This window comes from Schistocerca serialis, chromosome 4 (assembly GCF_023864345.2).
Source record: "Schistocerca serialis cubense isolate TAMUIC-IGC-003099 chromosome 4, iqSchSeri2.2, whole genome shotgun sequence".
Lineage (NCBI taxonomy): Eukaryota > Metazoa > Arthropoda > Insecta > Orthoptera > Acrididae > Schistocerca > Schistocerca serialis.
The window spans coordinates 95,353,818-95,366,794 of NC_064641.1; the positions used below are offsets into that span (position 1 = coordinate 95,353,818).

General features: G+C 45.8%; 1 protein-coding gene across 1 annotated transcript in view; it reads right to left on the reverse strand.

Annotated features, from left to right (window-relative positions):
* Positions 1 to 12,977, reverse strand: part of LOC126474286 (protein white-like) — a 237,604-nt gene that overhangs the window by 69,339 nt on the left and 155,288 nt on the right. The window lies entirely within an intron of this gene.

A 12,977-nucleotide genomic window follows, 5' to 3' on the forward strand; every position in this document is an offset into this window, starting at 1 on the left:
TTTTCCCGCGGCTTGTCTCTGTAATCTGATCTACCGTGGAACCCCGCAGTAAAAGTACCTTCTGGGGAGACTGAAAGGTGCACCAGGTGTGCGAGTAAAAATAATGAGACTGGCAACACTGCGAGCGATCTGGCAACGTCACATTGTTCTACTTGTACACATCTGTATGTTCATTCCTTCCAGATGCTCATTTAGAGTTTCAGCTCCATACAGGGATCACGTGATTTTCGTGAACGCCATCAGTTAAGTTTTCTTTTTGTTGTGTTTTGCGGAAATGGAACAGCGAACTTTATAGCAGCGTTGTGCAGTCATATTTTGTGTTTAATTTGGGGAATCCGCGAGGGTGACGGTTTAAAAGTTGAAGCAGGCCTGTGGAGAACAGTCGTTATCAAGAGCACAAGGTTTTCGCTGGCAGGAATTATTTCTGGGGAGCGAAGAACACGTTGAAGACGAACCTCGTTCAGGGAGATGCTCAGTTTAAAAAACCGATGAAAACGCCGAACGTTTGTGTATTCATGTAAGATCACACCTATGTTTAACAATAATGACAATGGGTGAGCTGTGAAACTTAATCCCTTTCACTGTACATCAAATTTTGACAGAAGGTTTGCACATGCAAAATGTTTGTTCCAAAATGATGCCTAATAACGTCACAACTGAGCTGAAGGACAATCGAAGAAATATGTACTTCAATATTCTTGAGACAATTGGCAATGACCACGAATGGTTCAGTCATGTGATCACACATGATGAATCCTGGATTTTTTAGTACCATCCTCAGACAAAGAGGAAAAGTGAGACGTGGCACACTTAGACATCCCCTCCATTGATAAAAGCTCGAATAAGAAAATCAAACATCTAAACAATGTTGATTTGCTTTTTTGGCAGTAGGAGAATCATGCATAAAGAATTTGTTCATCTAGGACAAACCGCCAAGCACGTTTTTAGCAAATATGTCCTTGAAAGGCACAGGAAAATGTTGAACTGAGTCAGACAGGCATCGCAGACAAGTGGACGCTGCATCTTGGCAATGCCCCATCTCACTCAGTCACTTCCATCATGGACTTTTCGACCTCTAAGGGAATTCCTGTTGCTTTACAACCCCCTATTCAGGTGATCTGAGTCCAAAATTGCAAACTGACTTAAAAAGAATTCATTTTGTGACTTTGGAGAACATCCATAAGAACGTGATCGTCCTGTTAAATACCTTACCAGTTGAGACCTTTCACACCTGCTACCAAGACTGAGAACGACTACGACGGTGTATACCTGCTGAAGGGAACTACTTTCAATGAGACAGTATTGTTACTTGAAGTAAAAAAAAAAGTATTTTTGTGGCAAATGCAGTTAGATATTCGAAAACCTGAGAAAAGTACGTGTAAGCTGTAGGGAAAGACAGGTAGTATACGGGATGTACAAGGACTAAGAGGGAAAAATAAGGATAGAAGACCAAGAACGAAGTTCACTGATCAATATGATTGTAAGGCAGGTATGAAGTCTTTCGCCTGTATTGTTGAATCCATACAACAAAGAGCTATGGCAGACATAAAACTAAAGTTCAAGACTGGGATTAAAATCCAAGGAGAAAAGATATCAATATTAAGATTCGCTGATGAGACTGCTATACTTAGTGAAAGCTAAAAAGAATTACATGGACTGTTGAATGGAATAAAAACTCTAATGAGTAGAGATTACGGAATAAGAGTAAAACGAAGAAGGGCGAAAGTAATGAGAAGTATCAGAAATCACAACAGCGAGAGACTTAACATCATAACTGGTGATAACAAATTTGATGAAATTAAGGAAAATGCAAAATGACGCGTCACCGACGGAGCAAGGAGGACATAGAAAGCAGACTAGCCCTTGTGGTAAATTGGAAATTTGTGGTAAGTACTATGGGACCAAAGAGCTGAGGTCATCGGTTCCTAAGCTTTGACACTACTTAAACTAACTTAAACGAACTTACGCTAAGGACGACACACACACACCCATGCTCGAGGGAGGACTCTAATCTCCGAAGGGGGCAGCCCTGCGAACAGTGCACGCCACCCAAGACCGTGCGGCTACACCGCGCTGCTATCCCTTACGAGAATGGCATCCCTGACTAAGAGAAGTTTCCTAATATCAAGCATAGGTCTTAATTTGAGGAAGAAATTTCTAAGAATGTACGTTTGGAGCACAGCATTGTATGGCTGTGGGTTTTGTAAACCCTTGTCACCAGTTTTGTAAAGACCTCGTGAGTAGTGCTGTGGAAACCGAGCTGCCATTCCTTTTACGATAGGCCGAGGTATTGAGTTCGTGAAACAGCTTCTGGCGCAGTACATCGCTAAGACAATCTCTCGCCGCCAGTGTTACATGGCTACGTCCCAGGGTGAGGTAACAGGATAGGAGAACTGGGGTTCTACAGCAGTCCTGCAAATTAGTAACGAAGTCACACACATGAGGTAAAAAGGTTTAATTATCTCTGTGACTTGTAGAATAATGAAGTCTGCAACACTGCGTCTAATGTAACATAAAAAAGGTTTACAGTGGCTAAGTGCAAATAATCGTAGGTAAACTTCACAGTACAGCAAATGCAATTTACAAAAAGTGTCTATTCACTTCTAAGAGATCACTAAACGGCGTTCCCTATGTTAGTTAGCCCTGGAGGATGATCTATAGCCAAGTGCAAGAGCTGCTCTTCTATCTTTGGACTGTGACCGAGCAGTTGAGCGCCCCACAAACCAAACATCATCATTATCATTTTCTATCTTCCACATAGGCTTCTCTCCGTTGTCGTCCGGTCATTGGCGGATTTTACTTGACCGGCAGTTGGCCGAGGCGTAGTCGATGTGTTTATCCTCTGCGCCGACCGTGGCGCTGGTGGAACTCGCGCAAGTGGCGAGTCTCTACGGCACTAGCACCAACTCGCATCTTTGCGCAACTGGTGCTTTTGTCCTGGCTGCGCATTGATCGGACGACACAGTAGTGGGAAAAAATCGGAACAGAAGACAATCGAAGCATTTAAGATATGTTGCTACAGAAGAATTTTGAAAATTAGGTGGACCGGTAAGGTTCTCTGCAGAATCGACGAGGAAAGAAATATATGGAAAATTCTGATAAGAAGAAGGGGCAGAGTGATAGGACATGTGTTAACACAACAGAGAAGAACGTAGAGGGCGCTAGAGATTAAAAACTGTAGAGGAAGATACAGACTGGGGTACATCCAGCTGCAAGTGCTCTTTTGAGATGAAGAAGTTGGCACGGCAGAGGAATTAGTAGTGGGCGCATTAAACTAGTCAGAACATTGATGACTGAACAATAGCGTCCTTATGGTGAACGATGTTCTTATATAAAAAATTGTAAAAACTCATTTGGATGTATGTGATCTTCAGGCAGTCCATCGAGTCATGACTGGTAAACGACGCAATTGTAGTAGTACAGCAACAAAGCAAAGATCGAAACTGAGTGATATGTCCTGTCGGTAGCGCTCTTTAGGCCTACTGAGCTGCTGAAAAGCTTTGGTTACCATTTCAGCTAGTTGAATGCTCCACTGATACAGATAACATTTAGCAATGTGTAAGATATCAAAGGAACTACAAATGATAATTCTTCGTCCATTGAAAATTGTGTCATACACAGCTACACGTATACTCACTTAGATCGCAATATCTAACGACCGAGGAACTAGGACACACATTGCTACACCAAGAAGAAATACAGATGAAAAACGGGTATTCATTGGACAAATATATTACACTAGAACTGATATGTGTATACATTTTCAAGCAATTTTGGTGAATAGATCCTGGGAAATCAGTACCCAGAACAACCATCTCTGGCCGTAGTAACGGCCTTGATACGCCTGGGCATTGAGTCAAACAGAGCTTGCATGGCGTGTACAGGCACAGCTGTCCATGCAGCTTCAACACGATACCACAGTTCATCAAGAGTAGTGACTGGCGTATTGTGACGAGCCAGTTGCTCGGCCACCATTGACCAGACATTTTCAATTGGCGAGAGACCTGGATAATTTGCTGGCCAGCGCAGCAGTCGAACATTTTCTGTATCCAGAAAGGCCCGTACGGGACCTGCAACATGCGGTCGTGCATTATCCTGCTGAAATGTAGGCCTTCGCTGGGATCGAATGAAGGGTAGAGCCAAGGGTCGTAACACATCTGAATTGTAACGTCCACAGTTCAAAGTGCCGTCAATGCGAACAAGAGGTGACCGAGACGTGTAACCAATGGCACCTCATAGCATTACGCCTGGTGATACGCCAGTATAGCGATGACTAATACACGCTTCCAATATGCGGTCACCGCGATGTCGCCAAACACAGATGCAACCATCATAATGCTGTAAACAGAACATGGATTCATCCGAAAAAATGACTTTCGTCATTCGTGCACCCAGGTTCGTCGTTGAGTACACCATCGCTGGCGCTCCTATCTGTGATGCAGCGTCAAGGGTAACCGCCGCCACGGTCTCCAAGCTGATAGTCCATGCTGCCGCAAACGTCGTCGAACTGTTGGTGCAGATGATTGTTGTCTAGCAAACGTCCCCATCTGTTGACTCAGGGATCGAGACGTGGCTACACTAGCTGTTACAGCCATGCGGATAAGATGCCTGTCATCTAGACTGCTAGTGAAACGAGGCCGTTGGGATCCAGCACGGCATTCCGTATTACCCTCCTGAGCCCACCGATTCCATATTCTGCTAACAGTCATTGCATCCTGACCAACGCGAGCAGCAATGTCGCGATACGATAAACCGCAATCGCGATAGGCTACAATCCGACTTTTATCAAAGTCGGAAACGTGATCGTACGCATTTATCCTCCTTACACGAGGCATCACAACAACGTTTCACCAGGCAAAGCCGGTCAACTACAGTTTGTGTATGGGAAATCGGTTGGAAACTTCCCTCATGTCAACACGTTGTAGGCGTCGCCACCGGCGTCAACCTTGTGAGAATGCTCTGAGAAGCTAATCATTTGCATACCACAGCATCTTCTTCCTGTCGGTTAAACTTCTCGTCTGTAGCACTTCATCTTCGTGGTGTAGCAAATTTAATGGCCAGTTGTGTACATCATGGGCTTTTTTTTTTTTGCCTTTCCTGTAACCGCCAACTACAGACCAGGTGATATAATCGTTGCACCTGAAAGTCGGGGAAGCATACAGATGGTGAGGACATAAAGCATCTGGTAAAGACACACGCATATTCTACTAGGAAACACACAAATCTGGGCTGTACTAGTCACGGTTTGAATAATATAATCGGCCCCAACTGCTATTAACACTTAGCCACAGTGGTCTGTCAGCAATACCTAGTGTCCTACTGCTGTGCTGTTCAGTCACACTGTTCATTCACTTGCATTTCCATCATTTGAGAGTCACTGTCCAGAGATTCCGGTCTGATTTTAGTAACTGACATAGTTCCTTATAATTAACACTCTTTCTCAGAACTGACGCTGGCGACCTCTTTCACGATTGTACTCATAACAGTGTTTTGTAACGCAATAGGCTGCTGATGTCGAGACACGATACAGATACATCAACAAACATAGCATCAGTCGGGGTCTCAAACTAGAAAGAGTTTACAGGTCTCTCTCGAAAGTAATGTTCACCGAATTATTTTCAATTTCACGTTTCTTGATTTCGTAATCACCATGACACGGCTGAGTTGCTACCTCGACGACCGGCGCGCGAAAACGGAAGGTACATTTTATGATAATAATTTACTCTTTTACCAATGAAATACTGATGCGAAAACATGTATAAAGTAAAGCAATGGTTGGCGTTCTAGAAAACACATGTTGGTCTATACTCGTGTCGCACACAATCAAATTGACGCGCAGATTTAACAATCACTCTCCGTGCTCTATTAAGAGGCTACTATCGATTCTGCGGCAGACGGCGATACTGCCAGTAGGATTACAAAAGTGTGCGCTGCGATGTGTATTTGTAACAAATTTGTGTATTCGATGGGAACTCGAGTAATATAATTGTCTTTCGTGAAAACGGACGATTACCCAGGGCAAGGTTACAGGTCCGCCTTGAAGTTTCAGCTTATTACTGATTCCTGCCCATAACTTCGCATCGCGGAGTACACTCCTGGGAAGTGCATACGAATAGCATATCAGTGACACAAGACGATGGTTATGCCTAACTCCCTATTATAGCGTTCCGACATGACAGGGGCGCTCCTACGACAGATTGTGAGGCCTACGGAGTATTTTTAATATTTTGGAAGACGTAATAAAAAAGTTTCAGTTTTTACCTTGTTAACAACCTGCATCCTACCGACTAGTAAATCATTGTCTTGAAAGAGAAACAGATTACACTACACTCTTTAATTTCCAGTGAGCTACAAAAAATGATTCAAATGGCTCTAACATTCACTCCTGGAAATTGAAATAAGAACACCGTGAATCCATTGTCCCAGGAAGGGGAAACTTTATTGACACGTTCCTGGGGTCAGATACATCACATGATCACACTGACAGACCCACAGGCACATAGACACAGGCAACAGAGCATGCACAATGTCGGCACTAGTAAAGTGTATATCCACCTTTCGCAGAAATGCAGGCTGATATTTTCCCATGGAGACTATCGTAGAGATGCTGGATGTAGTCCTGTGGAATGGCTTGCCATGCCATTTCCACCTGGCGCCTCAGTTGGACCAGCGTTCGTGCTGGACGTGCAGACCGCGTGAGACGACGCTTCATCCAGTCCCAAACATGCTCAATGGGGGACAGATCCGGAGATTTTGCTGGCCAGGGTAGTTGACTTACACCTTCTAGAGCACGTTGGGTGGCACGGGATACATGCGGACGTGCATTGTCCTGTTGGAACAGCAAGTTCCCTTGCCGGTCTAGGAATGGTAGAACGATGGGTTCGATGACGGTTTGGATGTACCGTGCACTATTCAGTGTCCCCTCGACGATCACCAGTGGTGTACGGCCAGTGTAGGAGATCGCTCCCCACACCATGATGCCGGGTGTTGGCCCTGTGTGCCTCGGTCGTATGCAGTCCTGATTGTGGCGCTCACCTGCACGGCGCCAAACACGCATACGACCATCATTGGCACCAAGGCAGAAGCGACTCTCATCGCTGAAGACGACACATCTCCATTCGTCCCTCCATTCACGCCTGTCGCGACACCACTGGAGGCGGGCTGCACGATGTTGGGGCGTGAGCGGAAGACGGCCTAACGGTGTGCGGGACCGTAGCCCAGCTTCATGGAGACGGTTGCGAATGGTCCTCGCCGATATCCCAGGAGCAACAGTGTCCCTAATTTGCTGGGAAGTGGCGGTGCGGTCCCCTACGGCACTGCGTAGGATCCTACGGTCTTGGCGTGCATCCGTGCGTCGCTGCGGTCCGGTCCCAGGTCGACGGGCACGTGCACCTTCCGCCGACCACTGGCGACAACATCGATGTACTGTGGAGACCTCACGCCCCACCTGTTGAGCAATTCGGCGGTACGTCCACCCGGCCTCCCGCATGCCCACTATACGCCCTCGCTCAAAGTCCGTCAACTGCACATACGGTTCACGTCCACGCTGTCGCGGCATGCTACCAGTGTTAAAGACTGCGATGGAGCTCCGTATGCCACGGCAAACTGGCTGACACTGACGGCGGCGGTGCACAAATGCTGCGCAGCTAGCGCCATTCGACGGCCAACACCGCGGTTCCTGGTGTGTCCGCTGTGCCGTGCGTGTGATCATTGCTTGTACAGCCCTCTCGCAGTGTCCGGAGCAAGTATGGTGGGTCTGACACACCGGTGTCAATGTGTTCTTTTTTCCATTTCCAGGAGTGTATATGGGACTTTACATCTGAGGTCATCAGTCCCCTAGACTTAGAACTCCTTAAACCTAACTAACCTAAGGACATCACACACATCCATGCCCGAGACAGGATCCGAACCTGCGATCTTAGCAGCAGCGCGGTTCCGGACTGAAGGGCCTACAATTGCTCGGCCACAGCGGCCGGCCCTGTGACCTACGGAGGAGGGGTGGAAGGAGGGGGTGGGGGTGGGTGACCTCCCCTTTACCCTGGGTATTGGCGCCCTTGCACTCGAACCGCTGGTGTGGGACATTGCTGGTGAGTCTCTGTCGAATTGGGAAGACACTGAGAGGAGATATTGGAGACCTGATGGTTTAGTTAGTACCAGAGGCGTTCTCAGATAGTGCAATCGGCATCACGCTGCTCGTGGAAGGCAGGATCATGGGCCCGATTCCCAGCAGAGTTCTGCAAACAAGGCGCTTTGTTGGCTCATACTAGCTCGAGCGCTCTTCGTTTGAGCACGGCTTGCCCGATTGCGAACGCTCGAAGCGGTCGGGTTGCGTTCGAACAAGGAGCCGTGGGGAGGGCAGCGTCATTACCTTAGCCGCTCTGTGTGCCTGCAGGTAGTTATCGTTCCCGACACACCCCACCAGCTGATGGAAATACACTCAGATCTATTTGGTTTCGCTATAGGCGTATATTCATGGGTGATAGTGTCTAATCGCGACGTCATTATGACCGATAAGAGAAAATAGCTTACTTTATACAATAACAAAAATTTGAAAACAGTTTCGCGTTTCACAGGGACTCTATGTAACTACTAAATTTTTTAATGATGGTAAAATCACATTGCTGTTTTTATAACAGTCATTCAAATGTACGTATGAGAACTTGACTGTCTAAGAACTTATACACCGATAAGCCAAAACATTGTGACTACCTTTTTAATAGGATGTTGGTCCATTGTTCGAACACAGTACAGCAGCGATTCTGCTTGGGGTGGCATGGATTCTACAAGTCCTTGGCAGGTTTCCAGAAGTATGTAGCACCAAATGTCTACTCACAGGACCGGCCGCTGCGGCCGAGCGATTCTAGGCACTTCAGTCCGAAGCCGCGCTGCTGCTAAGGTAGCAGGATCGAATTCTGCCTCTGGTATGGATGTGTGCGATGTCCTTAGGATAGTTAGGTTTAATTATTTCTAAGTCCAGGGGACTGATGACCTCAGATGTTAAGTCGCATAGTGCTTGGAGCCATTTGAACCGCCTACTCACAGGTCACTAAATTCACGCAGATTACGGGACGGTGGTTTGTGGGCACGCAGCTGGTGCCCGATATATGTTCCAATGCCAACAGATCGGGGGCATTTGCTGGCTATGATATCAATGTGAGTTCACCCAAACCACTGCCGCACTGGCCTTGTTCCACGGAGAGTTGACCTGCTGGAAGATGTCATCGGAATCAGAGAAGACTTCAGCCATGAAGCGAAGCAGGTGGTCCGCAATAATGTTCACCTAGTTCACGGATGTCATGATGCGTTCGTTTATCCCCACAGATACCATGGAGGGCCAGCTCAATGCACCCCGTAGCACAGTGCTGCCTTCAAAGGTCTGCATGTGTGGAGCAGTGCGTGTTTCATTGAGCCATTCGCCTGGATCACCACGTATAAGGACCCAAAAACCATGAACCTGCTGTAACAATTAACATGAGTCATTCGACAGGTGATATGTTTCTATTAATATACGGTGAAAACTGAGTGATGCTGTGCCCATTGTGATCACAACTGACGATATTGTAGGGTCAACACATGAAGACGTAACGGTCACTTGGCGTAGAGCTCCAAGTTCAATAATGGCGTCTGACCGGTGTGGTCCGAAACACTTGCGCTTGCACCAGCATTGTACTCTGCCGTCAGACGTGCCACAGATCGCTGCCTGTCCTGGATCACACAGTGGGGGATCCTCAGTCCTCTACTTTTTATGAGTGGACGTGGAAGTCCAGTACCAAACGGCCTATGCGTTATTCCACCATCCTTAAACCACTTTCCATACGTGCTCACGACATTTGCAGAACCGCTTATATCAGCGGATTTCCGCATTTGCGACCAATATTTTCGCTATAACGAGTACCCATTCGTTTCTCTTCCGCTTACATTCTTTCTTTACTGTGGCACATGCCCACAAAACCAGCAGGAGGTATTGAACCTTCCGGTGGGCAGGTCATAATGTACATCTAACAGGAAAAAATATTATCTCCGAATTATTACCCGTTACTTTAATTGCAATGGATTGACTGGTCTAAGATATAGTCTGCTTCGTGCATCTGAGATAAGGTTTCATGCAGCACTGAAATATCTTTCGTTCTCCACGTTCGACGCTGGAACACAAAAGACTTTTCTCTCTAAATTAGATAGCGTGGAAAAGAAGGTATGGTTACATTGTCACCTCTCAAGCCTGTCATCGTCAACGCTACTCTCCATCTGGGTTAAATAAAAGTCAACATCATCGGTAGATGGAGTATGACATCTCCCACAGTCTAATCACTCCGGTTTAGGCTGTTGAGTGAGGCTGTCATTCGCTCAAGGCCCTAAATAAATATTTACAGGTATCACAAAAAAGAGCAGGACATTACAGCCACGTTATAATGTTTTTCTAGCTCGTCAGAAACTGAAATTTCATCGTATATGTGACCGACAATATGTAACGTCTCATCCCTATAAGACACAAAACTTTCAGCAATCGAAAGGACGACCGCAGAAATATTACTGTTCTGTGGAAGGTCCGAACTTCGACTTTCTCCTCTATGGGAAAGGCACAGCGCTCTTACAGCGGTCATAGTATCTACAGTTAATAGACGATAATACGACAGCTATACTGTACCATAAAAATACCGATGACACTGAAACTATAGCTTTGCAATCGACTGCACTTTTCATGTGATGGACACGCAGCGTGCATCAAAAATGGTTCAAATGGCTCTGGGCACTATGGGACTTAACATCTTAGGTCATCAGTCCCCTAGAACTTAGAACTACTTAAACCTAACTAACCTAAGGACATCACACACATCCATGCCCGAGGCAGGATTCGAACCTGCGACCGTAGCAGTCCCACGGTTCCGGACTTAAGCGCCTAGAACCGCTCGGCCACCGCGGCCGGCCAGCGTGCAGCCATTAAGAAAACTGGGTCTACAGTGGTCTAAACGTACGTCTGTATCTTCGGGCCCTGTATTAAAAATGACGTTTCACTTTGTGCACACATAACAAACCAAATTGAATTGTTGGCTACTTCTCGGTTTCCAGCACTCCTATTGCATCTTTGAACAGCTCTAGAAATATCACGAGTTCTTTTGAATTATTTTTGTCGTATCCAGTAAGTCTTTCAAATACGTCTCACATCAGAAGCATTTCTACGATTTTGTCGCACTGCCTACCTATACACTTTAGCACCTTATACGAGCTGTGTTACCTACTCTCCTTTCTTGCATCAAGCTTGTCTGTATCGAATCCATGTCACCAGTTTTCTTCGTGAAATAGAGAGTCCCTCTGGGAGCATATGTCGTGGAATAAACCATTGCAGTCTCATTTATCAAATAATCGTCATCGAAAATGTGGTTCAGGACTATGTTCAGAAGACGTGAGTGCATGCATAGTGCCGAAAGGCTGCAATGCCTTGCATATAACACTGCCTCGGACAGTTAGAAATGATATCTTATTAAAATGCTGGGGTTTACTCCTAACAATTTCATAACTTTTCCTCAACGTAGTTTCAATTAATTCACCAGGTCATTTCTTCTCGGAAAAGCGAGGTCACCTATAGCATATTTCGCATTATCTCATTTACATGTACAAATTGGGCTGTATTAGATACATTACACATTTTCCTATGTGTATCCGTCATATATCCGCGGTACATCCAATATGCACTAACGCGTGTGACGTGGATAATGCTGGCCACCATACTCTCTTATATATCATCGGTTAGTCTTCTACTGCCTCGTGATACTGTCGTAAAATGAGGCAAAATGTTGGAGACGTCTACATGTACCAATTACGAACCGACGTTTACAAGCTCCTGCCAAATGTGCTAAATCCTACACTTAATGTAAATGGACAAAGATCTCTGGTACACATTTCTACGCACCTTAGAAAGCCGTAACACTGAATCAAACTGGCAAGGCTTTGGTGTTTTATGCAGACATGTGCCTTTAGATGTGTGATGGTGGATCCGTAAGACGAACAGAGCACTTGCCACAGTACATGTAGAGGACATCCTTATCAGTTATTAGTGAAAATCTCTGTTACAATTATAAGGAGCATCGTTTTTCGCACTCAGGATATATTCTTTGGAATGAAATAGCGTGTTGTGCTGTCCTTCATCTCAGGTTCACGCGTCATGATCTTCGAGCTGATGACATAGCGGCGCTCGTGTAACTGTAGTAGACGCCGGGCAGTTCGAGTGTGAGACGCTCGGACGAGCTTCAATCAAGTAAAGTGCATCATCAGTACAAGGCGGCTGTATCGGTATCTGCCGGACTTACGCGGAACTACTTACACCGAGTAATTCTAACGAGCATAAACTTCTGATGCAGATTGTTGTGGTTTATGCCCATGAATAATATCTGTTTCTTTCGTCAAGGACACTCTTCTTTCTCAGTTGCAAGTGCCAAAGAGGACACAGGGTGACACTGTCTAACGGAAACCCGTAAAATTGAGCTACTTTATCCTAGACACCCAGTATCATCCAAAAGCACCGACAAGAGAGGGGGCACTTGCCAGCTCCTGAAACCTTTGCGCAGAATGTTTCTCCATTACAGATTTCACGATAATGTCTAGCAATGACTGTCGGAAACACTGCTAAACAGTATATTGAACTCTGCCGAGTGCAATGTAAAATTCGTAGGCGTTATCAGTCACCATACGAGGTGCATTCAAGTTCTCAGGCCTCCGATTATTTTTCTCCGGACTGGAAAGAGATAGAAACATGCGCATTGTTTTAAAATGAGGCCGCGTTCATTGTCAATACGTCCCAGAGATGGCAGCACCGTACGGCAGATGGAATTTTACCACCAGCGGCGAGAATGAGAACTGTTTTAAATACTTAAAATTGCGACGTTTTCCTTACTTGAACAGCGTGCAATCATTCGTTTTCTGAAATTGCGTGGTGTGAAACCAATTGAAATTCATCGACAGTTGAAGGAGACGTGTGGTGA